The sequence below is a fragment of the Drosophila ananassae genome (assembly GCF_017639315.1).
Source record: "Drosophila ananassae strain 14024-0371.13 chromosome 4 unlocalized genomic scaffold, ASM1763931v2 tig00000071, whole genome shotgun sequence".
NCBI lineage: Eukaryota > Metazoa > Arthropoda > Insecta > Diptera > Drosophilidae > Drosophila > Drosophila ananassae.
Genome location: NW_025319041.1, coordinates 1066188 through 1092393, shown reverse-complemented (window position 1 = coordinate 1092393; position 26206 = coordinate 1066188). Strand labels below are relative to the sequence as shown.

The window sequence follows — 26206 nt, the reverse complement described above, 5'->3', positions numbered from 1 at the left end:
CAAAATAACATCAAATTCGGAATTCTCAAAGATAGCAATTTCATTGAGAGTATTGGTATATAGACAACCAATCTTCTGGTCAACTTTAACATTTTTAGTCTTTACGCCGCCTCTTTAACGTCTGCTGATAACCTCAAAATTGGGCTAAGAGAAATCTTCACCCACGCAGCGTCATTGCCAAACCAATCCATCATAGGGGGTGACACAAGCGATAGAAAGGGATACACAACAGAACACGAGGAACAGGAGGCTGGATTCATCTGCCTTAACGACGGATCTCCGACCTTCTCATTAAACCCATCCGAATTCTCAGTGCTGGACATTACGTTCACAAATAAGAACACCTCAAACCTTCATTGGAGTTGCCCTAGGTCAAAAGTTACAAATAGCAATCATTACCCAATAATCTTAGAGTGGAACACCCCCACACCTCACACAACAGTTACAAAAACAATCCACAGCAAAATAGTACAAGACTTTTGCAAAGCGCATTTCAATAGTATCACTAGTCTTGGTAGGTCGACCCATAAAATTGTTAAGAACAACACAATTCATATACCACAAAACTCTAAACACTAAAAACGTAGACTGAACTTCCAACAATTCACTCAAGAAATCTTTGACAGCCCCTCAATTTGGCGTAGCGTAGCCAACCTCAAAAAATACAAACTTCCAAAAAATGTAGGTAACACTTGATCTGACGAAGAAAACGAAAACTTTCTACAAATTTTAACGAGCGCCACAACAAACTCGATTGCACCTGGAACCAATCCTCCAACAATCGAGGACAACATACTTACACTAGATATAAGGAAACCCCTAAATTTTGATATTTTCAATGAATATCTAGTCTCAAGAAACCTGGACTCTGCACGGGGTCTGGATCATATAACATACAGAATGATCCAGAACCTACCTTTTCCCAAATTAAGGGAATTATATAATTTACTGAACAATACCTGGATCTCGGGACTTTTTCCAGACGCATGGCGAAACATAAAAGTAGTCCCAGTTCCCAAAGAAAAAGTATGCAATACACAAGTAGATAACTCTAGATCAATTTGTTTAATAAGCACACTCTGCAAATTAGTAGAGGGTATAATAAAATACGACCTAGAAGAACAACTACATAGCAACCACATCCTGCCATGCAGATCTTACGCTTTTAGAAAATTTAGATCAATCACACAGTGTATAAATGATCTAATAAACTACATACTTCTCCTTAAAAGCCGTGGCTCTCAAGTGGTCACAGCATGCCTAGATCTCAAGAAAGCCTTCGATTGTGTAAACATTAACACTCTCAAAGGAAAACTTAAACAAATTAAGGTTAACACTCACCAAATAAACTGGATAACCTCATTCCTAGGAAAAAGGTCCCTGATTAAGGGGAAAACTAAGGAAGAGATAAATGGAGGAGTATGCCAGGGAAGCTGCCTTAGCCCCACTCTCTTCAATATTTATACAACAGACCTACACCAAATAAACGATCCACACTGCGAACTCTTCCAATACGCAGACGACTTCTTCCTAGTCTGTCATGACAAAGATTTCCACTTAGCCAGGAAAAAATTAATTGAAAAAAAACAACGAATTTGAAGTTCCATGCAGAGCATTAAACTTATCATTTAACCCAGGAAGCCGCAGGCGGCTGCTTAACACACCACATAACAACACTCAGATAGAGGAAGTGGATCAGATAAGATACCTCGGCAGAATTATATTGGCCAACAACTCCATAGTAGCACACATTGATCAAACGATGTCAAAGATGAACAAAACTTTTGCCTTTCTTCAACTTCTAAGTGGCTGCCACTACGGAGTGAACCCTAGGAAAGGCCTGCTGCTTCACAAAGCCTTTGTGAGGAGTAAATTAAAATACGCCTGTTCATCCTTCTCTCAGATGTCAAAAAGAGCCATTGAAAGACTAAGAATACTCACCAGCTTCAGATTAAGAAAAACGCTAGGACTAATAAAATGTACACCAATTCCTATAATATACCACATGGCTGCGGAATTTCGAACTCACCACCTCTCACATGCTCAAAGATAAAAGCCATCACAGATTTTTTCATGGGCTCGGCCCAAAGCAAACATGCTACAAGCACAGATATTATAAACAAAATCTTTACAGAGAACCTCCACGGAATTGAAAAAAGAGGATTAGATGTCTTCTTCACAGATGGATCTGTCACCGACCAGCTCACCAGCGCAGCATTTCTACATTGGGACAATAGCCACTGGGAATCATTCTACATAAACAGAATCCTGTCGTCATTATCGGCTGAACTAATAGCCATTAACAAAACAATTTACTACACCATAAGCAAAGGAATAGCCCGGCTGGCTATACTCACAGACATCAAAAATAGAGCTATTGCATTAATTAAGCCTTGTCACTTCAACTATATGGTATACGAAATTAAAAGGAAGATCGGAAGCCACCCTCGTCTTACTTTAGTTGAGCCCCATTATATCCCGAGCCACTGCAAAATACAAGGAAACGACTTCGTGGACCAGGCAGCCAAAAATGCGCACCTCCAAGGCACCTTCACTACAATCCCCTGGAGTATTAAGGACGCCACATCAGCCATTCACAATGAGATCAAAAAAGAATGGTAGAGAGAGTATGCCGAGTTCGCATCCAGCAAGCCCAGAGGATACTGCAACGTCTTTCCAACATTACTGAATAAGCCATGGTTTTCCCAGCCATCTTGTAACCTAAAAACAAAAAACATCAGAGTATTAAATCGAATTTTTAGTGGAAACTGCTTCGAAAACGCAACCCTTGCAAAAATGAAAGTGGTAAACAACAACAGATGTGAATCATGCGATACTATCGATAACGCTTCCCACATAATCCTCAGCTGTTCCAAATACAACGCTACTAGACGAAACTTTCCAACACTTTTTAAATATAATGACATACACGAGTTCCTAAGACTGGAAAACATCGACAAGTACAACATAATAACAGACTTCCTCGATAAAATTAATATTAACATCTTATCAATCCCTTACAAACTTAAGATTGGCGTTTTCCTTGCACTAAGGCCAAATAATCCCTCGACTCCAGAAGGCGTCGCGGTAGCTTAAAACTAAAAAAAAAAAAAAAGCTGAGAGTGTTCGATGCAAAACTAATTCTCAACTATCATTGAATGATTTACTCTTAGTTGGAGCAAGAATTCAGCCATGCCTCTACTCTATTCTTCTTAGATTTCCAAAATGTACCTTCTTAGACATAACCAAAATGTACCGTCAATTAGAGGTTGACGAGGCGCATCCGGAATATCAAATAATCGTTTGAAGGAAGTAATTTAATGATCAATTGTAAATTTATCTTCTTAATATTGTCACTTACGGTACTGCAAGCGTACGATACCACAAGGATGCCTAAAATACCTTACTGATGTATACGCTCAGTAGCATCCTTCTGCTTCAAGTGTCCGAATATTCGAATAAATATAAATATTTATAATATAATATATAATATTTATTTATAATATTATATATTGTAATATAATATTACAAATTAAACAAACATAAAGAACAACTACTTATATACTGCAGGGCCCGAGCACAAAACCACTGCAATGTTTCCACCACCCGACCGACAGTTGACAATGATTAACATAATAACAAGTGAACCAAAATATATTGAAATTAGTAGAATCGACAATGAATCATTTTGAAAAAATATCCCCGTTTATTATAAAAAAAGTAGTAGAATTCGCCTGTAGTGGAACAGTCAATACTTGTAAAAACAATATGGTAGATCTGGTACCCTCCTTATGGCGGAAAAGCTCTCCTACTTAACAACTGCTTACAACAACAACAAACCCAAATCCATAATATAAGTTTTGACTCAATCGTTGACTCAATAATTTTCATAATATACATTCTTATGTATATAATTTCTTTAATATACCTTCCAACAAACCATTCACACAACAAGAATTGCATGTCACTTACAACTACGAGGGTTGCTTTATATATTTCTATGATTGAAAATGGTTTTATTGTTTTTCAAAGTATTCTCCAGCAAGACTTATACACTTTTGCATGCGCTCAAACCAATTGTCGAAGCACTTTGTCTACTCCGATTGAGACCCCTCCAAAAAATGGTTTTTGAACGCTTCAACAGCATCTCCTGGCTCCATGTGCGGGAATAAAAAGAAGCCATTGGATGCCAAGTCAGGGCTGTATGGCGGATGAACCATCAATTGAGCTGATGTGTGAGAACTCGCATTGTCAAGGTGCAGAAAGATCCGTCATCTCTTGTTCGTTTTTCGAATTTCTCCGAAGATTTCAGGCAAACAAATTCTGGTGTACCACTCAGAATTGACCGTCCTGCGTTGCTAAAGCGGAACAGTCGCCACATGACCTGATTTACCGAAGAAACAGGCCACCATTTGCTTCGAAGTGCTTCGTCCACGAAAAACTTTCGTTGGATTTGGCTCGTCTTCGAAGACCCACACGGTCGTTTGCTTCGGAATCATAAGCATAGATCAATGATTCGTCACCTGTGACGATCTTATAAACGCCTTTTGAAAAACCGTGATTGTATTTTTTTAAATTTTTTTTTGCAACAATTCACTCGATCCTTTTTTTGAGTAGATTGTCAAATTGTGCGGGATCCAACGAGAATCAATTTTTTTACGGCCAAGTGTTCATGCAATATCGAATGTATGCTGGTGGAAAAAATTCCCAAGAATGCCTCTATCTCACGGTATGTCACATGACGATCTTGCATTATCAGTTCATGCATGGCGTCAATGTTCTCTGGAACAACGACTGTTTTTGGACGACCTGCACGACCTTCATCTTTGAGCGAGCGTCGGCCACGATTAAATTCATTATACCAGTTTTTCACAGTGCTATAAGATGGTACTCCATCGCCATACAAAGATTAAAGTTCATCGATGCACTCTTGTCGAGTTAATTGGCGTGAAAAATGATTGCGCGAAAATGTTCACGAATACAAATTGATTTTTTTAAGTCACTGTAAACCACACAAATTATGGCCTTACGTCAAAATGTTCTGAGAACGTTTCTGCTAAACCATGACAAACTTCCCAATGAAAACGTTGGATGGCACCCACTTCACTACACACTACACCTTTACATATATTGACCTACCCCTAGCTTCCCATGAACTATACTTATACTCTTAAGACCTACCTTAAGCTTCCCCTGATCTATACTTATACTCTTAATTGATAATCACCTCTCAGGTAGTGACGACTTCCCGATCTCAATTCAAATTTTTGAAAATGAATCAACTGAGGAGTCAGTTGATTAAACACTCTAAAAAAAATTGTCAGTCTAGCTTTCCTTGCGTTCGGACGTTTATTTTCTGCTATGTCACCGCTCGTTTGTTCGGAGTGCAGTGGGGAAGTTACTGCTACGCAGCTTCGTGGGTGTGAGGCCGTTCGGTGCTCATCGATCTGCCGCCGTGCCTATCATACGGATTGTGTTGATTTACCATCCGAGGCTATAAAACTTCTAATAAACATTCCAAACTTATTGTGGCAATGTGATAGCTGCGTGATTGGAAACGACTCTCATTCAAAAATTGATGAGCTTAATATGAAGGTTTTGGACCTGGAACCCCTTTACATGAGCATTAATGCAAAATTGGATCTTGCTCTTGAAAGTTCGTCTGGGCCCATGGCTGCTTCAAAGGGGTCTCAAAGAGTGACACCCCCTACTACTTCTACTAACGCTGAAAATAAAAAGTCATCATTGGCCCAGATCCCCACTGGGTCAAAAGTGGCTGTCCCAAGAAATAAGAGGAATAACTCTAGCAGGCGCATTGTCGGACATGCACCCAGCTGAGCGCAGCTCCAAGTTCTTCTCACTCTAAAATACCTGCACATTGGCAAATTTGCAACGTCTACCCAACCGGAGGCACTGTGCAAATACGTCGCTGATAAGTTGCACCTGGACCCCAGTGATATAGCCTGTGCTAGATTGGTTAAAAAAGATGCTGATATCAACGCTCTAAAATTCGTCAACTTTAAATTGGTAGTTCCCGAGCAACATTTCCCCGCTGCCTTCAAGGTTGATTTTTGGCCAATGTCGGGAAAATTCACTCGTTTTCTTCATAGAGAGCCTGCTAAGGTTATTGTCCTCCCTGCGAGACTCCCTCGATCAAACCCTGGAGCGTCAAAAAACCACCAGCAAGCGGCGCCACTGGAGCCGCTATTTTTCCCTCTTCAAATGCTTCGACCGGTCATCATATTCTCCCTCTCCTGAGCCGCCAATAACATTCGGCGCTGGCAGTTATGGAAACTGTTGATGTCACTTCCTACGTTATTCTGCTCCCGTCAATGCTCTATTTGCTCCAACAACAGCAGCTGATCCCAAGGTGGGCTGTTTGCATATTATCTTCGCTTGTGGACCTCCAGGAACAACAAATGGTTCGTTATCGTCTTATTCGTTATCGTTATCGACCCCTCTCTGTTTATCTTATCTTTCTTGGATGGGTTGTTCACTGTAAGACTGACCACTCGTGCTCACTTTTCGGCGTCTGGAGGAAATGTTTGTTTACATCATGGTCTGGAGCGTAGAGCATCGCGGCGACTGGACATTCATAGGTCCAATCTGGAGATTAATGAAAATTTATGTGTGTCCACGTTGTATCTTGGAAGCTATGCGTTTGGGATATGTGGCCTCTAGCATCTTGACCCTGCCAGTGCCTTCACATATACCATACTCCCGCTCAATTCCTTCAGTGGACTGCATGGATCGTGCTGCCTTGGGCTCTAATAAGAGCTTAAGAGTTTTCTTCCAAAATATATCTGGAATGCGGGCCAAATTCCGCATGGTGCTTTAGAATTCTTCAGTCTGTGATTTTGATGTAATCGTTCTCGAGGAAACATGGCTCAATAGCAACTTTAGTTCCTCCGAGTTCTTTGAAACCAAATTGTTTCAAGTACTCAGAAAAGACCGTGATTCATCCAGCACCCATTGTGAGCGAGGAGGTGGTTTGATTAAAGGGCCCTCCCACCAAACAGCGCATTCAGTACTTATCAAGCGCATATGGAAAATATCGCCAGTGTCTGTGGTAGCATGGAGGACCCTATGGCTCTGATGGTTGCTGGCGACTTCAACTTGAGCTCTATTGTTTGGACTTGGGGCTTGGCATGTTACCCAGCAATGTTCACAAATCGCCTGAAATCGTTGTTTTGGATGATATTTTTAGCATGGGCCTCTCCCAAGTAAATAATATTTATAATGATTTATCGAAAATTCTGGATCTGATATTTTTAAATAATGTCGTTCATAGTAAATAGAAATTTGTAATGTACCATTAAGTTCGTGTGATATGCACCATAAGCCATTGTTGATACACATTGAATTTTATAGTTTTCTGCCTTCCCCCTCACCTATTTCTTATTATCACTTTAATGAGTCTAACCTTTCACTTATTAATAACGCTATTGTAAGTTTTGATTGGGTTTCCTTTTTTCGGATGGCACGATTGATGATTGTTATACCAAGTTTTTGATTGCTCTTTTCAATATTATCGACAATAATGCCTCCGTTAGGGTTCGAAGGTCGTTCAAGCTGCCTTGGTATACAGAGGGTCTAAAAAACTTAAAGAATAGAAGGGATACATTTTATAAGCGATTTCTAAAGACAGGAGAACAAATTGCTTGAGTTTGAATCCCTCAATAAATTTCTATTCTCATTAAGATTCTCATTTTCATTCTTCATTAAGAAGTGTATTGCATCCTTAACTACACCTCTGCAACTTCTGTTCTCTTTATCATTATCATCGGGTAAGTTTGCTTCTCGATGGAAAATTACCTCGATCTCGCCCATTCATAAAGGTGGCAGCAGGGCAGACGTCACTAACTATAGGCCTATCGCCAAGATATGTAATATTGCCAAGTTACTTGAGCGTATTGTCGCCAAAAAGCTAACATTTTTGATTCGTAACTTTATTTCTCACAATCAACATGGATTCCTGCCTGGGCGATCCACCACAACCAACTTAGTGGTTTTCTCTAAGCACTGCCTGGAAGCCTTTGAACGCCGATGTCAGGTCGATGCCGTTTATACGGACTTCTCTTAAGCCTTTGATAAAGTTTGCCATGCAGCCCTACTTGCTAAATTATTCAGATTAGGTGTTTATTCCTCCATGTTAAGTTGGTTGGAGTCTTATTTGGCAGACCGACCATGTCACGTCCCATTGGTGATGCCACCTCGAGTCCCTTTATTGCCTCATCTGGCCTCCCGCAAGGTAGTTCTTTGGGGCCGCTCCTTTTCATCAATGACATCTCCTCTTGCTTTCTTTATTCGGACTTTTTGTTATACGCGGATGACCTTAAAGTGTTTAAGGCCATTTGCTGCATTAGGGATAGCTATCTACTGCAGGATGATTTGCGCCGAGTCTCTTCTTGGTGCGCCCTCAATCTCCTTCCTCTAAATTTAGCTAAATGTCATTTCATTCGTTACAGTAAGAGGGCGCTAGACTTATGTACTTCCTACGCAATTGGCAACCATGACCTGCAGCACAAGGAGGAGGTGGATGATCTTGGCGTCCTTTTTGACTCTAATTTAAAATTTTCCAGCCATTTAGATTTTATAATGCCTGAGGCGTATGCCATGTTGGGTTTTGTGAAGCGGCACACAGACCAATTCAAGAGCCCGTACGCGAAGCTTAGTGTTTACGCCGCATTCGTCCGGTCGAGGCTGGAATATGCCTCTATTATTTGGAGCCCCGCAAATAAAATAAATTCAAATAGAGTTGAGCGGTTGCAGAAAAAATTTTTAAAATTTGCACTTCTCCCTTTAAGGTTTGTGGATCCTCTACCCTCATACCATAGCCAGTGCCTTCTTCTCCACATATGTACACTTGAAGATCGGCGCACTGTGGCAGCTTTAACTTTCATCAATAACATAGTAATTAGCAGCATTAATTGCCCTATGTTATTGGAGCTTATAAACTTCAATGTGCCCCAGAGGGATCTTCGCTCGTTTGCTCCCCTTCGGATTGGTTGTCGTAGGGCCAATTACTTTTTAAACGAGCCTATTGATAGAGCATTATCATTTTTTAATACTTTGCCGCCTAGCCTCCGAACTAAGTGGGGCTCAGATAAACAAGCGTTTATATCACTCTGGCGCAAGAATTCACTCAAGCCTGTAACCCTCAAAAGAGTATGTCCAAGACCTAAACCAAATAAGCGAAATAGGCCTTGGTGGTCTACAGAGCTAGCAACCCTCCAGACGGCAAGCAGAGCCCTATAAAATGGCCATCCATGAAGCGAAGCGTGCCTCATGGAACTCGTTCTTCTCAAAAACAAGCCGCGAAGCTTGGGAAAATTCTATCCCAATCAGCCACCACACTAGGCTATCTCAAAAAAGAAGATGGCACTTTGCCCAATACAAGTGATGAATCCCTAGATACACTGCTAGGAGCCCATTTTCTACAATTACCATAAAATTAGAATGCCCCTCCAATAAACTTCAAGCTAGATAACTTCAAGCTGCTCAAATCCAATAGCCAGGAGACCACAAATTGGCTCCAAAATATCTTAAACAAATCCCTTGCACAACAGTGGCTCAAATCGCCAATCGTCTTCATACGCAAAGTGGGAAAGCCATCGCATACGACCCCAAAAGATTTCAGACCAATCAGTCTTCCTGCTCTTCCTGCAAGACCAATCAGTCTTTCCTGCAAGAAAGAGTCATAGGCCTATACAACATTAAACCCCACCCAAATCTCTAACGCACAGCATACATACAACAAGGGTAAATCCACCGAGACTGCCCTCCACGCGCTCATTTTTATACCCTTGCAGAGGGTATTATAATTTTTGTCAAAAGTGTGCAACGCAGTGAAGGAGACATCTCCGACCCTATAAAGTATATATATTCTTGATCAGGATCACCTCCTGAGTCGATATGAGCATGTCCGTCTGTCCGTCTGTCTGTTTCTACGCAAACTAGTCTCTCAGTTTTAGAGCTATCGAGTTGAAACTTTGCACACATCCTTCTTTCCTTTGCAGGCAGTATATAAGTCGGAACGGCCGGGATCGGTCGACTATATCCTATAGCTGCCATATAACTGATTGATCGGAAATGCCATAACTTTGGTGTTTTTTAAGTTAGAGGGTTGGGACTTTCCACACATGTTATGTTTGACCAAAAAAATCTTATGTACAAAATTTCATAAGGATCGGCCGACTATATCCTATAGCTGTCATAGAACGATCGAAATCGGCATAACTTTGGTGTTTTTTAAGTTAGAAAGATGGGATTTGGTACAGATTCTATTTTGGGGAAAACAATCTGATCTGCCAATTTTCATAAGGATCGGCCGACTATAAACGATCCGCTATATATCTAATTAAATAAGATGGGTGGCGCCACCTAGCGGACTGCGACTGAACTGCAAGGGTATATCAACTTCGGCTCCGCCCGAAGTTAGCTTTCCTTTCTTGTTAAAATAGAGAAAGCATTTTCTATGAAGGAATATGTCCTGGTAGCCTTTCTAGACATAGAAGGAGCCTTTCCTGACAAAGGCTTTCCTTCAGTAATAGCACCAAATACCTAGGGATAATTCTGGATAAGGAACTAAATTGGAAACCCAATATTGAAGAGACGTAAAAAAGGCTGTTGTAGCCCTCTTTACCTGCAAAAAATCCATAGGAAACAAGTGGGGCATGTCCCCCTATATAAATATATATGTCCCCCTACTACTGTATGGAGTGCTGGTATGGTGGCCAGCCCTCAAAGAAAAATGTTCTTAAGAAGCTGGAAAAAATGCAGCAGGGAGCAGCACTATGTATCAGCGGTGCAATAAGATCCACCTCGAATGAAGCCTTAAATGCCATACTCAGCTTACCCAATCCTAGCTGGTATTGAACAAGCAAAAGAAGCGACTATCAGGCGAAAGAAAACCCAGCAATGGAGCCATTATTAGCACCATACTTCTAAACGACCCTTTCATTCCCAGCAGTACAGACTACTGTACTCACAGGGAGTACCCACAAACACCCTTCCAGACCCTCATTCCAGATAGAGAGGAGTGGGAGGATTAAATCCCAGGCCCTGAGAACGCACTATGCTTCTACACTGATGGCTTCAAACTAAACAATAAAGTAGAAGGAGAGATGTACTCCGAGTCTCAGACTTCAGCTTATCTCTTCTCGAGATGGCAAACCAGTATGACATAAGCCTCATCCGAGTCCCAGGTCACATGGACATCACTGGCAACTGCATAGCAGTCGAATTGTCTCGCATAAGCACCACCACACCACTCCAGGGAGAATTAGAGGGTACTAGTGTACCTAAAGCCTCTTACAAGCTCCAACTTAGGGAAGCCAACAAAAAGGAAACCCAACGCATAAAGGAAATTTAGATCCGACCCAAGGAACCGAATACAGTCTAAGAGTAGCGGTTGCCTCCACAAGAGATCCACCCCTCAACCGCCAGCCGTCTAATCTAACCTAATCTAAGCATGTCTGTGTGTTCGTCTTTCTGTCTGTTTCCATGCAAAATAGTCTTTCAAATTTAAAGCTATCGACTTGAAACTATGCACAAATACTTCTTTTATTTGCAGGCAGTATATTAGTCGGATCGGCTGGGATCGTCAGACTACGTATATCCTATAGCTGCCGTATAACTGATTGATCAGAAATGCCATAACTTTGTGGTTGTTTAAGTGAGGGAGTTGGGACTTTCCACAGATGTTATTTAACATATTCTATGTACAAATAGAATATGTGAATGAACCATTTACTTAAAACGTGAAATTTTAAGTGTGTTTGTAAATGCAGGCTATCTATAAAACCATTGACTAGTTTATGTCGGAACACGAAGGAAAGTAGCTCGAAATGCAAGTTACGAATACAGTTAGGAATCCTAAAATACGGAGTTTACTCAAAAGAAGCGATTGGTTAAAAGTCCCTAATTCAGTACACTTGCTGGGACTTAAGGGGGCTTCAACAGACTTGGGACATTGTAATTACTAATCAGTGCTCTCAGTGTAACTAGCCGCAGCGGTCAACCCATTGCCCATTATCAGCAGTTCCATAATTTTTAAATCTCCCAGACTCGCGTGCGCTTTGTTGTGCTTTTCTAGCTCATGCACTTTGGGAGCTTGGGTAGTTTATTCACTTGCATATTCGGCATTAATTGAATCGGCCGCTGCATTTGTTTTGGGGTTACATTGACCCATAATAAATATTGGAATCGAAACTAAATTATATTTGTTTAATTCGGTCGCTATCAAAAAGCTGATAACGTTACATTTTGGTGATCCCGATGTAAGATGGAGATGGAAGCCCTGCATCATATAGTCAAGGCTGCAGTGCAGAAGGATGAGTTCACTATCATGGGACTGGAGCCATTAGAAATTTTGTTGCGTAATAAAGTCGGCGCGATGAATTAGAGAAATCTTCTGGAAGTTCTCCCAGCTTGCCGATGTACGTGTTGTCATCCAGGTAGGAATAGCCAAGCACTCTTTGAGGCTATTTGCATACTCCACTCGTCTCGACGGCACCAATAGTCCCAGTGCTCCGTCAATGAAAATTGAAAATCGTCGTATTGTAACGTTACAATACTACATTCAGTATAAACAAGAAAGGAAAGCTAACTTTGGGCGGAGCCGAAGTTGATATACCCTTGCAGTTCAGTCGCAGTCCGCTAGGTGGCGCCACGCATCTTATATTATTAGATATATAGCGGATCGTATATAGTCGGCCGATCCTTATGAAAATTGGCAGATCAGATTGTTTTTCCCAAAATAGAATCTGTACCAAATCCCATCTTTCTAACTTAAACCAAAGTTATGCCAATTTCGATCGTTCTATGACAGCTATAGGATATAGTCGGCCGATCCTTATGAAATTTTGTACATAAGATATTTTGGTCAAACATAACATGTGTGGAAAGTCCCAACCCTCTAACTTAAAAAACACCAAAGTTATGGCATTTCCGATCAATCAGTTATATGGCAGCTATAGGATATAGTCGACCGATCCCGGCCGTTCCGACTTATATACTGCCTGCAAAGGAAAGAAGGGTGTGTGCAAAGTTTCAACTCGATAGCTTTAAAACTGAGAGACTAGTTTGCGTAGAAACAGACAGACAGACAGACGAACAGACGGACATGCTCATATCGACTCAGGAGGTGATCCTGATCAAGAATATATATACTTTATAGGGTCGGAGATTTCTCCTTCACTGCGTTGCACACTTTTGACCAAAATTATAATACCCTCTGCAAGGGTATAAAAAATTCCTTAATGACAAAATATGTTAGCTCCAATATGTTGGTGGAGCGCCAATTTATGAAACCATGTTATCGCGAATGTGGAGTAATAAGTTTTTTAAAAAATTATGAAGCATCTGACAGTTTTGAAATGCCTCTTTAATTGGCAGCATCAGAACTTCGGAAGTATCTTGAATAACTAGTTTTAAAGTCAGTTATTTTTTGTTTATTTAGACATTCATTCTTGATGTTCTTTTATTCCAAAATTAACTCATTTAACTTTGTAAAATTAAGAATATATACCTGGTTATCGCCAGAATATAACCTGGTTAGCGCCGTTAAAATCATTTATCGCAGAAAATATCAACAAATTATATTTATATAAAATTAAAAAAAATAAATAACGGCTATAGTCGACTTTCCTGGCTACATGATAACGGATACTGACATTTCCACCCAAACATTAATTAACTTTTTAAGGTATATACATATTTTCAAAAAAAATTGTGTGTTGAGTTTTTTGTGAAAAGCCTATAACTCCTCTAATAACACTGTGCGACAAAAAAAAAAACGAAATACACTTGTGAAACGAGATAGTGTAGGTTGTTAATCTGGTCGAAGAGAACTCAAAAATATTTTTTTTATATTTTTAAAACCCTCCAATATTTAAAAAAAACCGTTTTTCGGGACTTTTTTTCGCTTAAAAATTCCTGAACGCGTTTTTTTCAACCGATTTCAAAAATTATGATTATGAAATTATGAAAATTAGTGAAGTTATAACGCTTTTCCCAAAAACAGTCAACTCAACCAAGCGAGCGCTTCGGAGGATCAATGTTTATAAAAATAAGAGTATATTGCTTTCTTCTGACAAAAATTCTGTCATTTATGCCACATATTAATATTGTCTCACTAATACTGAATAAAACGAGACAAATTTCATTAAAAAATAATAAAAATTGTTAAAGTTATAAAGCTTTTCCCAAAAAAAAGTCAAGAAAACCATGCGAGCACTATAAGAAGATAAGCACTATTCAACATTTAACTATTGAAAAACACCAAAAATTTTGAAATCGGTTGAAAAAAACGCGTTCAGGAATTTTTAAGCGAAAAAAAGTCCCGAAAAACGGTTTTTGTTTAATAAATAAAAATTGGAGGGTTCCAAAAATATAAAAAAAATATTTTTGAGTTTTCTTCGACCAGATTAACAACCTACACTATCTCGTTTCACAAGTGTTTTTTCACTGTCGTACCGTGTAATAGTTCCAGAGCTTGCGCAGAAGCTCAGATCCGATCGTCATTTCCGATCGTTCAGTTATATTGGCGATCGTTATGAAATTTGGTAGATCAAATTAGAGTGCTTAAAATGGAATCCGTAAAAAGTACCATCATTCTAGCTTAAAAAACACCAACGTTATGCCAATTTCGATCGTTCAGTTATATGACAGCTATAGGAGATAATCGGCCGAATCTTATCAAATTTTGTAGATAAAATATTTTCGCCAAACCATGTGCAGAAAAACCAAACGCTCTAATTTAAAAAACACCAAAGCTATGGCATTTCCGGTCAATCAAATATATGACAGCTATCTGCAAGGGTATAAAAATAAGCTTTTAGTAATATTATGGTCATTAAATTCTTTTGACCATCTTTTAATCAGCCAAAAACATACATATCTCTATTAACCATTATGGAGATGTGGTAATTCAATTTTTAATAGGGTGCCACTATCATTAACCTGAGTTAATCTTTAAAAAATATCCAAATCGGACTAAATAGAAACTTCTTCCATTGGGCAGAATTTATACTGGGAACAACGCTTAATCTCGTCTGCGTACATAAGTACCAGCGAGTTCGTTTAAGCCGGGTGCGCGTCATTGATAAAAAAGTAAAGTGACACGGACCATGATGGATGAAAGGACTGGAAAGGGTGATTCCATCCGGGTCAGATACAAATTATAAGGCAATAAGCCAACTTAAAGAATTCCCAACATGGTTGTTTTAACCCAGGGACATGTAAAACATGTCCTTGGAGCAGCCAAGTAATGCCAATATTCAGGACGTTTGGACGACGATGAAATGTAAAAAAAGCAGGCAAAACGCAGTAAAATTCAAAATCACCGAACTCTTGCAACTTCGCCTCTTTAGACGTAAAAATGGGGTCTATAGAGTTCGAGATTCCATCTCCCCTTTGCAAAGGTCGGTCCCGTTTAAAAGTGGTGTTCCTATTTGAGCCAAAGGTATCCGGCTTTAAACAGGTTCCTGTAAAGACTATTACTTTGGATAAAAAAGAACAGTACTCGGCAGATGTGAATGTACAATTTCTCATTTGGGGAGAAACATTCGGTAACCTAATTTTTATTCTGTTTTTCTGCTGCATTTGTATGTGCTAATCAGGCTGAATTGCAGTCTCTACAAACAAAGAGGAAACAATTTGAAAATCCATACTAAATAATTATCTTTAGATTAATATCTTTATGATGTAAAAGACTTCGTCCCTAAAATAAAATAAATAAAAATAAATGTAAGAGCCCGCATGCTACACCAAAATATTAATTTTGGCGACGCTAGCCTAATGCTAAAGACAGGACCCCTACAAGCTTTGCGGCTGAGAAAAGGTGGCTTAGGACCAACAATCGCGATAATATCTATAAAGATAATATTTAGTAAACTTACGATAAACTTTAGTGGCACATCTATGCAGTTTTTGCTGCCTGACCCGAAATTCTCCCCCCTCAGCTTCATTCTTAAGGGACAATAGCCTATGCTTAGGACTATCCATCTCGACCAGGGACTAGATCCATAATTTTCGCCAATGGCCACTTCATAGGAGGTAGGTTCCCGTCCTTAACTAGCACCACGTTGTTAATTGCACGCCATTTGGAACGCTGCTAAAGGAGGCTTAAATACTCCTCCTTCCATCGGACCCAGAAATACTGCTGAAGGAAAAGCACATGGTGCCAGATTTCCACACGGGTAAAATTCAGCTTTATGACATCAGACTCGATATAGCTGACTGACGGACCACCTCTTCCCAGAGTCCACCGATATTCGGATATCGAGGAGAAATAAAATGGACTCACTCGCGCAAAATCGCCCGTTGATGATCATCACTTAAAGAAGAGTTGCAGCACCTTCTTTAACTCGTTTTTAGCTCCGATAAAGTTGGTTGCGTTGCCCGACCAAAAGTGCAGCGGTTTCTGGCTGGTGCAAATTAACCGTTTCAGAGCTTTCAAAAAGGCAGATGTGGATAGATCCTATATAACCCTATGCATTGGTATCAGCCCAAACTATCAACCTCGGCTTTGGTAGGAAAACAAATGAAAACACTCACGTAGCGTTTTACGTAACATTTGCCTTATTGCAAACTTCTGGCTTATAATAAAAGGCTACAAAAATCCAAGCCAATGACTCCAAAGTCAGCAACCGCTGACAATTTTCTCCGAGAGAAATAATGAATAGTAAGAAACAGCCATAATGTGCTTCACCAACCGAATCATGGTGCGAAAGCACCGGATACATTTGTGCAATGCCTTTGTCATCGTTTTTCTCCTCCAATTGGCTAGTATTGGGTACGAGAAATACAGCCAACAGATCGTGAGCTCCGTAGGTAGATTCCGCTAATGGAAATCAACAATAATACAAGGCGAACGTTCGTTTGCAACAGACCAAACTTGTCCAAAAAAACACAAGATATGGCAGTATGCTAGATAACGAGATCTCCCTTCCAATCTGAAGCGAATTTAAATCATCCCAAAAGCAGAAATACTTCCCAGCACTTAACTGAGCTACTTCCAACATTAGGCGAGCCAGAAATTCTGCACCAGATAACTCCAGTTTCAGCACCCTTAACAGTTTTTAGAGACGCGTCTCGGAACTTTGACCGGGGTAAATCACTCATAGACCCTGAAACCTTGGATACGACATAAGAGCAAGCATTATACGCCTCGATGCTAGCGTCACAAAATCCATTAACCTTCACCTTAGACTGCGATAATAGTGACCATCTAGGGAATTCAGCATGCTGCGCTATGGTAAAGCTGCAAAAAATTATCTCCCAATCGATGTAAAGAGATTGAGGAAGACTTTCATCCATGGACAACTTTTCACGGCATAGCTTCTGGAGAAATTTCTTTGCTTTCGTAATGGCAAAAACAACCAGTCCTATTCGAAAATACAGCCGGATGATTAAAGAAAGGACGATACACGTAATGGGTTTTGAGGTTGACTGAGACCCCTTCAAACGAAAATATCAAGCGATCAGTCGTAGGATCTCAACCGAGGGCCAGAGTCTTCGTAAAATTGGTGCCATCATCAAACTTTAGGAACGACTTCCAATCTTCTTTCGGCACGTCAGACAGTAATTCAGAAAAGTTGGAGAACCACTTTCTCTACCAAAATTGGCCCTTGGCGATGATCCCCGATGCTCCCCATTGCTCGAATTGATAAAAATGAGGCCGGCGACAGTCTCTAGTTTTAAAACCTGCAACTTATCCAATGTGAAGTTCCACCAAAGAATGGACTGCAGTCAAAATTATCTTTTTAATCAAAATCAGTCAAAATGAAAATCAGGAAATGTCAGAAAAATCTGCCCAAATTCACAAATTATATTTTCATTTAAATGTTATTATGTCGTAAATGGATATTGATGAGTTTTCAACAGCCTGGGCAGGATCTCCTGTTTATTCGGATGACAACTTAGACTTGGTCACAATCTTAGCTATGATCCTAAACTCGTCCAATAATTGAAATTCCCCAGCACCACAACATCAATCTCAGCAACGACTGCCTCAACATCGTCCTCCCAGGCAAGCACCAGCCCATCAGTGCATCTAACCCCTCTCTCGCAGTGTACAACCTCAAGTGTTCTCGGTCGAGATACAAGGAAATCCAAGACTGCCGCTTCCACCTCAACTCCGGCTTCATCCATCATGAAAAAACAATCGGCTCCCCTACCAGAATAAAGAAGAGGAAGATTCCTTGCATCAGGAAACGCTTAGAAACTGGCAGAAGTACAATCAACAAAAGTCCCGGCCAAATGATACAAGGAATGGGGGAAAAAGGGAAAGCAAGCCATCACCACACCACGACGGGCCCACCAAACAGGTTCGCCCCTTGCTCCTACAAAGAATCCAGGTAGAGGACAAAAATTCTAGCCGTGGTATTGTTCAATGCTTCCGCCTTTTTGGTGTCAACCAGGCTACCTAAAATCTCACATCGTCAAGGACGATGGTTAGGCATGATGTGTCCTTTTTTAAGGCATCGCAAAGCCATTCTAACTCGCAAAATTGTACATGGTACCGGGAGCCTAGCTCTCAGAAGCCGGTCTCATATGAACAAGAGCACCCAGCCCTAAGTCCTCTTCAAGGAAGAGGCAAAGGATACCGTGCCCAACTTCCCGCTGCGCCTATAGATCCGTAGGACATGACAGGATTAGTGAACATGGTTATGGATCTGCGAAATACGGTGATGCAGCTGGCATACGCTCAAAATCGGCATATGAAACGGACGAGGCATCTTTGCAAGTCAGGACAACCTCCAACACATTCACCGCGATCAAAATATCGATGTATTGCTGGTCTTAAAGACATGGTTGAAGCATGGAAAGTTCTTCAGCCCTGGTAAGGTCCATCCTTCCAGCGCTATCACAAATGCCCTATTAGCTCGAGGCATCTTCAAATGGCTCTTGTAGTCCTACCCACTGCTCTAAGAGAAATCAGCCTATCGGCAGTCTATCTCCCACCAACTATTTCCTGGACAACAGAAGCGTTTGGGGATCTTAAGACATAAGAGACATTCATAAAACTCCCTGCACCCCATAACCCCTGCTCTGTTTGCACCAAGAGAAGAGTATTTGCATCTTCTTTGCAAATCTTTGCATTTAAACATACGTATCGCTTCGCGTGTGCAGTGATATATTTGGAGGTAAAATAATACTTTTATTAAATTTCTTCCAAACATAGCCCTGCTGTGCTTCTTCATCTCTTACGGTGTTGCTTCTATTCTATTGCTTCTAATTTCTCTCAATAGAGATTCTTATCTCTATTCTTTGCATTTCACAAACTCGCACTAACTCCTCTCTTTAATCTCCCCCTTTCGTTTCCCTAATACAGTGGTTCAAGGTTCCTTAATAATAAAAACAAATAATATTAATAAATTAATTATTTTATTTTTAACAAGAAAGGAAAGCTAACTTCGGGCGAAGCCGAAGTTGATATACCCTTGCAGTTGAGTCGCAGTCCGCTAGGTGACGCCACGCATCTTATATTATTAGATATATAGCGGATCGTATATAGTCGGCCGATCCTTATGAAATTTGGCATATCGAATTATTTTGCCAAAAGAGGAATCCATTGAAACTCCCATGCTTCTTACTTGAAAAACAACGAAGTTATAGCATTTCCGATCAATCAGTTATATGACAGCTATAGGATATAGTTGGCCGATCCTTATGAAATTCGACAAATCAGATTTTTTTTCCCAAAATTGAATCTGTACCAAATCCCATCTTTCTAACTTGAAAAACAACAAAGTTATGCCAATTTCGATCGTTCTTTGACAGCTATAGGATATAGTCGGCCGATCCTTATGAAATTTTGTACACAAGATATTTTGGTCAAACATAACATGTGTGGAAAGTCTCAATCCTCCAACTTAAAAAACACCAAAGTTATGGCATTTCCGATCAATCAGTTATATGGCAGCTATAGGATATAGTCGACCGATCCCGGCCGTTCCGACTTATATACTGCCTGCAAAGGAAAGAAGGGTGTGTGCAAAGTTTCAACTCGATAGCTTTAAAACTGAGAGACTAGTTTGCGTAGAAACAGACAGACGGACATGCTCATATCGACTCAGGAGGTGATCCTGATCAAGAATATAGGGTCGGAGATGTCTCCTTCACTGCGTTGCACACTTTTGACCAAAATTATAATACCCTCTGCAAGGGTATAATAATCTTTAATAACTAATTATGGAATTTTAACTTGTCTGAGCGCTGAAGTCTTGTAATAAGACAAACTCCTCTTCCCGGCCTACCATTCACTGCTAGCTTTGTGAAAACGTTTTCACGCTAAATGTGCCGGGTTCGCGGCCTTAGTTTTGGATGCTATTTCACGTAGGTCTGGTGTCTACTTTTGCTGTGACGGATGTCGTGCCATTCAGGACGAAATAAGATCGTTCAAGAGGCAGACTAAAAGTGGATTCAAGGAGTTGATTAGCGGTTTTCGTAAAATCAATGACCAACTCTGTGCGCTCGATACACAGTTTAGTAGTCTTCAACTACTAAATGAGTCTTCAAAGTGTAAGAAATCCTCTTTTAGTGATATGTCCTCTGTGGCATCACTATAATTGATCCCAGACCCAATAATTCAAACCCCCGTAACAGTCACCAAACAGGGTAATCGACCATCCGGACTCTCGTTACGTACTGATGCCGCAGTATTAGTTACGGCGGCACTAAAACCTTTGCAGGTGATCCCACCATCGAAACACATTTTTGTTTCACGGCTTGCCCCTAATACTTCTGAGATTGATATCTCGGCTTACATAAAGCCAAAACAAAAGTCGACATAAATGTGGTGGATATTACAAAATTGAAATATTCATACACCAGGCACACGTCACCTTTCAAAAAACATGTGTGCCCTTGCAGATGTTCAAGACGATTTGTTCCGCCAGCTTTTGGCTAGAGAACATTTTCGTCCAAAAACATCAGCCAAGTACGGTGAAAAAAAAAATGACCAAACCTGTGGGTGTAAGACTCCCAAATGTTACGGCCACTGACCAACCTTCCACCTCATCTTCCTCAGTTTCAAAAAACTAACTCTTCACTAACACTTACCTATCAGAATACTAGAGAGTTGCGCAGTAAACTTTTCAAACTATATTCTGATTTCTTATTCTTGTATTTGTAGATTGTATTTTCAGAAACTTGAAACTTCCCAAACTGTATTCTGATAGTTCTTTCTTTGCATCTCACATTATTGTATTTACAGAAACTTGGTTAAAGCCGGAGATCTTAAGCTCCGAAGTTTTTGCTAGTAGGTACACCACTTTTAGATGTGATATAACTCTGCAAAGGGGAGGAGGAGTGTAGACTCCAAATTCGCTTCTGAAGGTAAAATCACAAGAGTTTGATGAGATTGAATTTCTTTGCATCAAAATCACTTTATCACCTTTATCCGATCAATCTTTGTATGTTACCTGTTCTTACATACCACCTTCGGCCGAACCGCCAACATACTGGCAACATTTGTCCGCTATTCGTTTGGTTTTCGATCGTCTGTCTGATGGTGATCAGCTGATAGCTCTGTGTGACTTTAATATCCCAGAACTTATGTGGTCAAATGTTGAAAATTCACCGTCTTTACAGCTTAACACCGACCACGACTTCCCTGCGGGCATGTCACATGGGACATGTCACTCGGGCAAATTTACCACGTTAGAAATTCTTTAGGTCGGCTGTTGGAATTATGTTTCGTTTCTGATCCTGATGGAATTACTCTTTCCAGAACTTTGCCCCTTTCTAACCCTGAGGATCCATACCTTCCCACTCTTGAGGTTTCAATCGAAAACAATTTCTTAATTGACCTTAAGTCTACACTTAAATCTCATAAAGTTCGTTTCTTCCGTAAGGCTTGTAACGAACTGTTTAGCTATGTTTTGCTCGCAACAAACGCCGCGGCTAGCTCACAGAGTTTGAGGGTACGTTCCACCGAATTTATAGTTCGACGTGATTGCCCGAGCCCAGAAATAACACGTTAAAGCTTCTTTATAAATAAATCCTCTTTATTGTAAATAGTTTACAAAGCAATAAAAGGAATCTCACCGGCTGTCTGGCTCAGCCGACCGACCGCTCGTCCTCCCGTCGATCCCCGATCCCCGCTCCGGGTTGGTGCCAATACGCACGCCCTCCCAAAGCTTGCGCCCGGCAGGTCGTGCGGTCTTGGTGCCTGGCGCCGAAACGGCTCTCGGTTCCCTTCGTTCGGACTCACGGACTCTGGGTGCGGGGCTTGTGTTGTTGATGTCTTCTGCTGCCGCTACCTGTCCGTCGCTGCTGCTCCCTCGTCGTCGCTGCGCTACGGTTGCCGCTGCTCCCTCGTCGTCGCTGCTATGCTGCTACCGCTGCTCCCTCGTCGTCGCTGCTATGCTGCTGCCGCTGCTCCCTCGTCGTCTCTGCTCTACTGCTGCTGTTCCTCCGTTTGGGGATGCCGTGGATCTCGGAACCCTTGGCTTGCCTGGATTCGCCCTTTCGCCGTGGCCGGCACCTAATCCGTGTTAACAGACCGAGTGGCTCACCTCCCAGGCATACGCCGGGCAGGATACGCTCCTCGCTGCTTAGCGGCCGGATCAGGGCACGAAGGGCCTTCCTACCCTACAGGACACGCCCCCGGTCGCGTTCGCCACTCGCCTCCAAACACCTGCGTGCATACGCCCCGCAGGATCTGTGGTAGGCCAGAGGTTTGGGCGTCGCGTCTCCTTTGACTCCAGGTGGTTTGCTGTGCATACGCTCCAGCGCCTGGATCAGGATTCTTTTGACTTCCCGGGGTGTCCCTGCCTGGTTTCACAAATGGGCTTGAGTTCCCGGGTTGGCTATCCCTCGCGTTACAGGATCACACCTGGATCGAACGGTCAGGAGCAGAAAAGGCGTACGCCAGGCTGATCCGTTGTTGCCGCCACTACACCAGGATACCTGTCGTGTCCGGGAGTAACTCCACCCGACTCTTTTACCCTGGGCCTCAGCTTTGCCGCGGATCCTTGATCCTTTCCCCCTGACTCCTTGCTCGATTTGATGCGCGTACCGCCGCCGGACTTACCCACAGGGGGTCCTTAAGCTATTCTCGTATATCCTCGCTCACTCGCTTTAATAGCCCGCACTAAGGACTGTCGGACTTACCCACGGGGGGTCCTTCAGCCTATACTCCTAACTCTTCAAGGAAGCTTTCCAACTTGAGTTCCAGACTTACCCACGGGGGGTCTTTCACTCACTCTCTCAGCTTCCCTAGAAGACTCCGCCTCGATTCGCTCCATGGGCCCTCCTTATATAGTGCCAGAGGCGCCCGTTAATCCTTGCGAATCTACTTCCTGCCGTTAATCCTCCGCTCCTTCACTTTCTCCGTTAGCTTTCTCTAATCCCGCCGTCTTTCTATCGGCGGGCTTTCTTTATGGTCCCTCCCCTGATTGCCCCGCTTGGGCCTCCGAACTGCATTATTTTTGTGCCGGTCATCGGACTTCGTCCCGATGCCCCGCGATCCCCCCCTGGACATCCCAAATGCATTTCTATGTCTTGTGCATTTTCTAAACACAGCTGCGCACTCGCCGGCCGCTTCTTTCCCCGCCGCCCCCGCTGCTTCCTATGACCTTCGAGCGCGGCCGCGGAGGCCCGGCCGGGACCGTTACTTTCCACGGTGACTCCTCTTTTCGCCCTCTTCCGTGCGCGACGCCGTGCTGGTTCCTCTTGCCCCCGCTGCTGCCCCCGCATGCCGTCTGTGTCTGCCGCCCCCGCATGCCGTCTGTGCTCGACGTATTTCTCCCTTGACACCTTTCTCTCCTTCCGTATCTCTAAACACCGCAGCGCTGGCCCGTCCGACGCTGCAGTGCTGACTTGCATGTCCACCCCCCCCTTTATGAAACTAACTTTATGAAAATAAATAAGTTAATTTCGGAACTTGATTGGTCTGATTTACTGGCATGCGAGGATATAAACATCGCATTAAAAAAATTTGATTACACTTTGAACATATTTTTCGAGGCTTCCGTGCCGAGGAAATATCCGTCCGCTTCAACGAATCTGCCATGGTATACAAGGCACCTTATAAATTTAAAGAACAGTATGAGTAGACTTTTAAATAATCATAGATTATAGGGCTGAACAATTTGTTATTTAAGATACTTAGTAGCTCGGTCCAATTTCACCGAGCATAACGTAGAATGTTATAGGAGTTATATTCGCTGAAGCAGTTTTATAACTTTCTAAACACTAAGCGTAAACATCTTTTTGTGTTCTTTTTCCCCACTGCTTACGTTTGAGAATCCTTATGCAAACACTGATCAGGCAATGGCCGATCTCTTTGCACAGTTTAGATTTGAGACTTAAATTTACCGACCACATATCTACCATGGTTAATAAAGCTATGGGTGTGCTTGGCTTTATTAAAAGATGGTCAAAAGAATTTAATGACCCGTACATAACTAAAACGTTATATACATCATTGGTCCGTCCGATTATTGAGTATGGAGTACACCAAGATCACATAGAATCTGTACAAAAAAAACTTCCTGACTCTCGCCCTTAGGGAACTTAATTGGGATGCAAATCTTTACCTCCCCTCTTATCATACTAGACTTTTATTAATCAGCTTACCATCATTAACAAACCGTAGAACGATGCTGGGAGTCATGTTTCTATATAATCTTATTTATGGAAATGTAGACAGCCAGCATCTATTAACACGCGAAAATGTTTCGAAACATTGAAAATGAAAAAATGAAATGTGCACGCATTGGCCAATCCTTATAAATTTCACTATCAAATCCATTTGCTAATAAAAATATTTAAAACAGCCCCAAGCATCTTTAAAAATAGAATGGTTGTGCCATTTCCGATCATTCAGTTTGATGGCATCTATAGGATATAGTCGTCCGATCCTTATGAAATTTTACATATCGAATTTCATTCTAGCTTCAAAAACAACAAAGTTGTGGCAACGACTGGAGAAAAAGCGAGGATCCAGCGGAGGAGTCAACTCCAGTGCGATTCACCATTGCATAACATTTTAAACAAGTTAGAATAAAAAATGGTATTATTTATATAAAGAACTCGGTGTTATTTCTGGGCTGGGGCAATAACGTCAGATATATAAATTCGGTGGAACGACCCACAAGCCCACAAGCGAGTTAGCCGCAGCATTTGTTGCGAGCGTAAACAAGAAAAATTGTTTCGTTAAGCTAGGTGGATCGGGAATTCCTATTCCCCTATTGTGGGAATGTAAAGGCACCAAATATGATATGAGGCTTCTTATTAGGGGCGGCAACACAAAATGGAGTTCGGGCCCTCCGAGGAGACTCCCACAATAGGGTCCTTCGGTTTATTCTCAACTTATTGGAAGGTCGTTCGCTACCCTCAACCTGCAACCTGTTCGGTAGCCCTAAGCTTAGCTTAAGTTTGCACTTACATTACTAGGTGCCAAAATGTACGACTTTTTTAACACTAAGTCTAAAAAATAACTAATAAAAAAACATCCAAGAAATTAAACAATATTTTAGCTTTAGTCCCAGTTAGCGCATCTTTCCAGCTCGAAGAGATTGTGTGCCTAGCTAACTACGAACCCTAGCCAACTGGCAAGCAGTAATGGCCTTAGGGTTACCTCGCAAAGCTATAGAAAGTTCTCAACAGTATGATATATATATATATAAATCCTACCCCTTATCCCATCAAAACTAAACAACTAAAGGCTCTCTTCAACGCCACCACTAAGATCCTAGGGGTGGTAATAGACATTGTGTGGATTAGTGGATAACTCTCAAAAATAATTCCTTAAAAAGTGAGGAAAATCCACAGCAACAGCTTAAATTGCCGTCTAAACTCCGTTTAAAATTAGTTGTACCGCTTACTCTGGCCCAATATCTCACAGATAAGAATAACTCATTTACTAAGAAAGGATATGACCCGTATCAACACGGCTGTCATCACGGGGCATTAGTTAGTGGAACACATGGTAAGCGAATGAATTCACCTTACAACGACGTAGCTGCAGGCACTGTTGGACATCTTCTATGTCAATGTGCAGCCCTGCGGTTTCTCTGACTATTACATCTAGGCGATAAATTTGTAACCGTCATTTCGAAGGTATCACAAATAGATTTAAAGGGAACGAAAGTTCACCTAAGCCTTAAAATTTAAAAATCGGATTTTTCCGATTTTTTTCCGAAAGTGGATTGCCCTCTCTAGTAGTTAAGCTATATGTATGCTCGCGTAT

General features: G+C 41.5%; 1 protein-coding gene across 2 annotated transcripts in view; it reads right to left on the bottom strand.

Annotated features, from left to right (window-relative positions):
- Positions 1 to 26206, bottom strand: part of LOC123257855 (inhibin beta chain) — a 180448-nt gene that overhangs the window by 152730 nt on the left and 1512 nt on the right. The window lies entirely within an intron of this gene.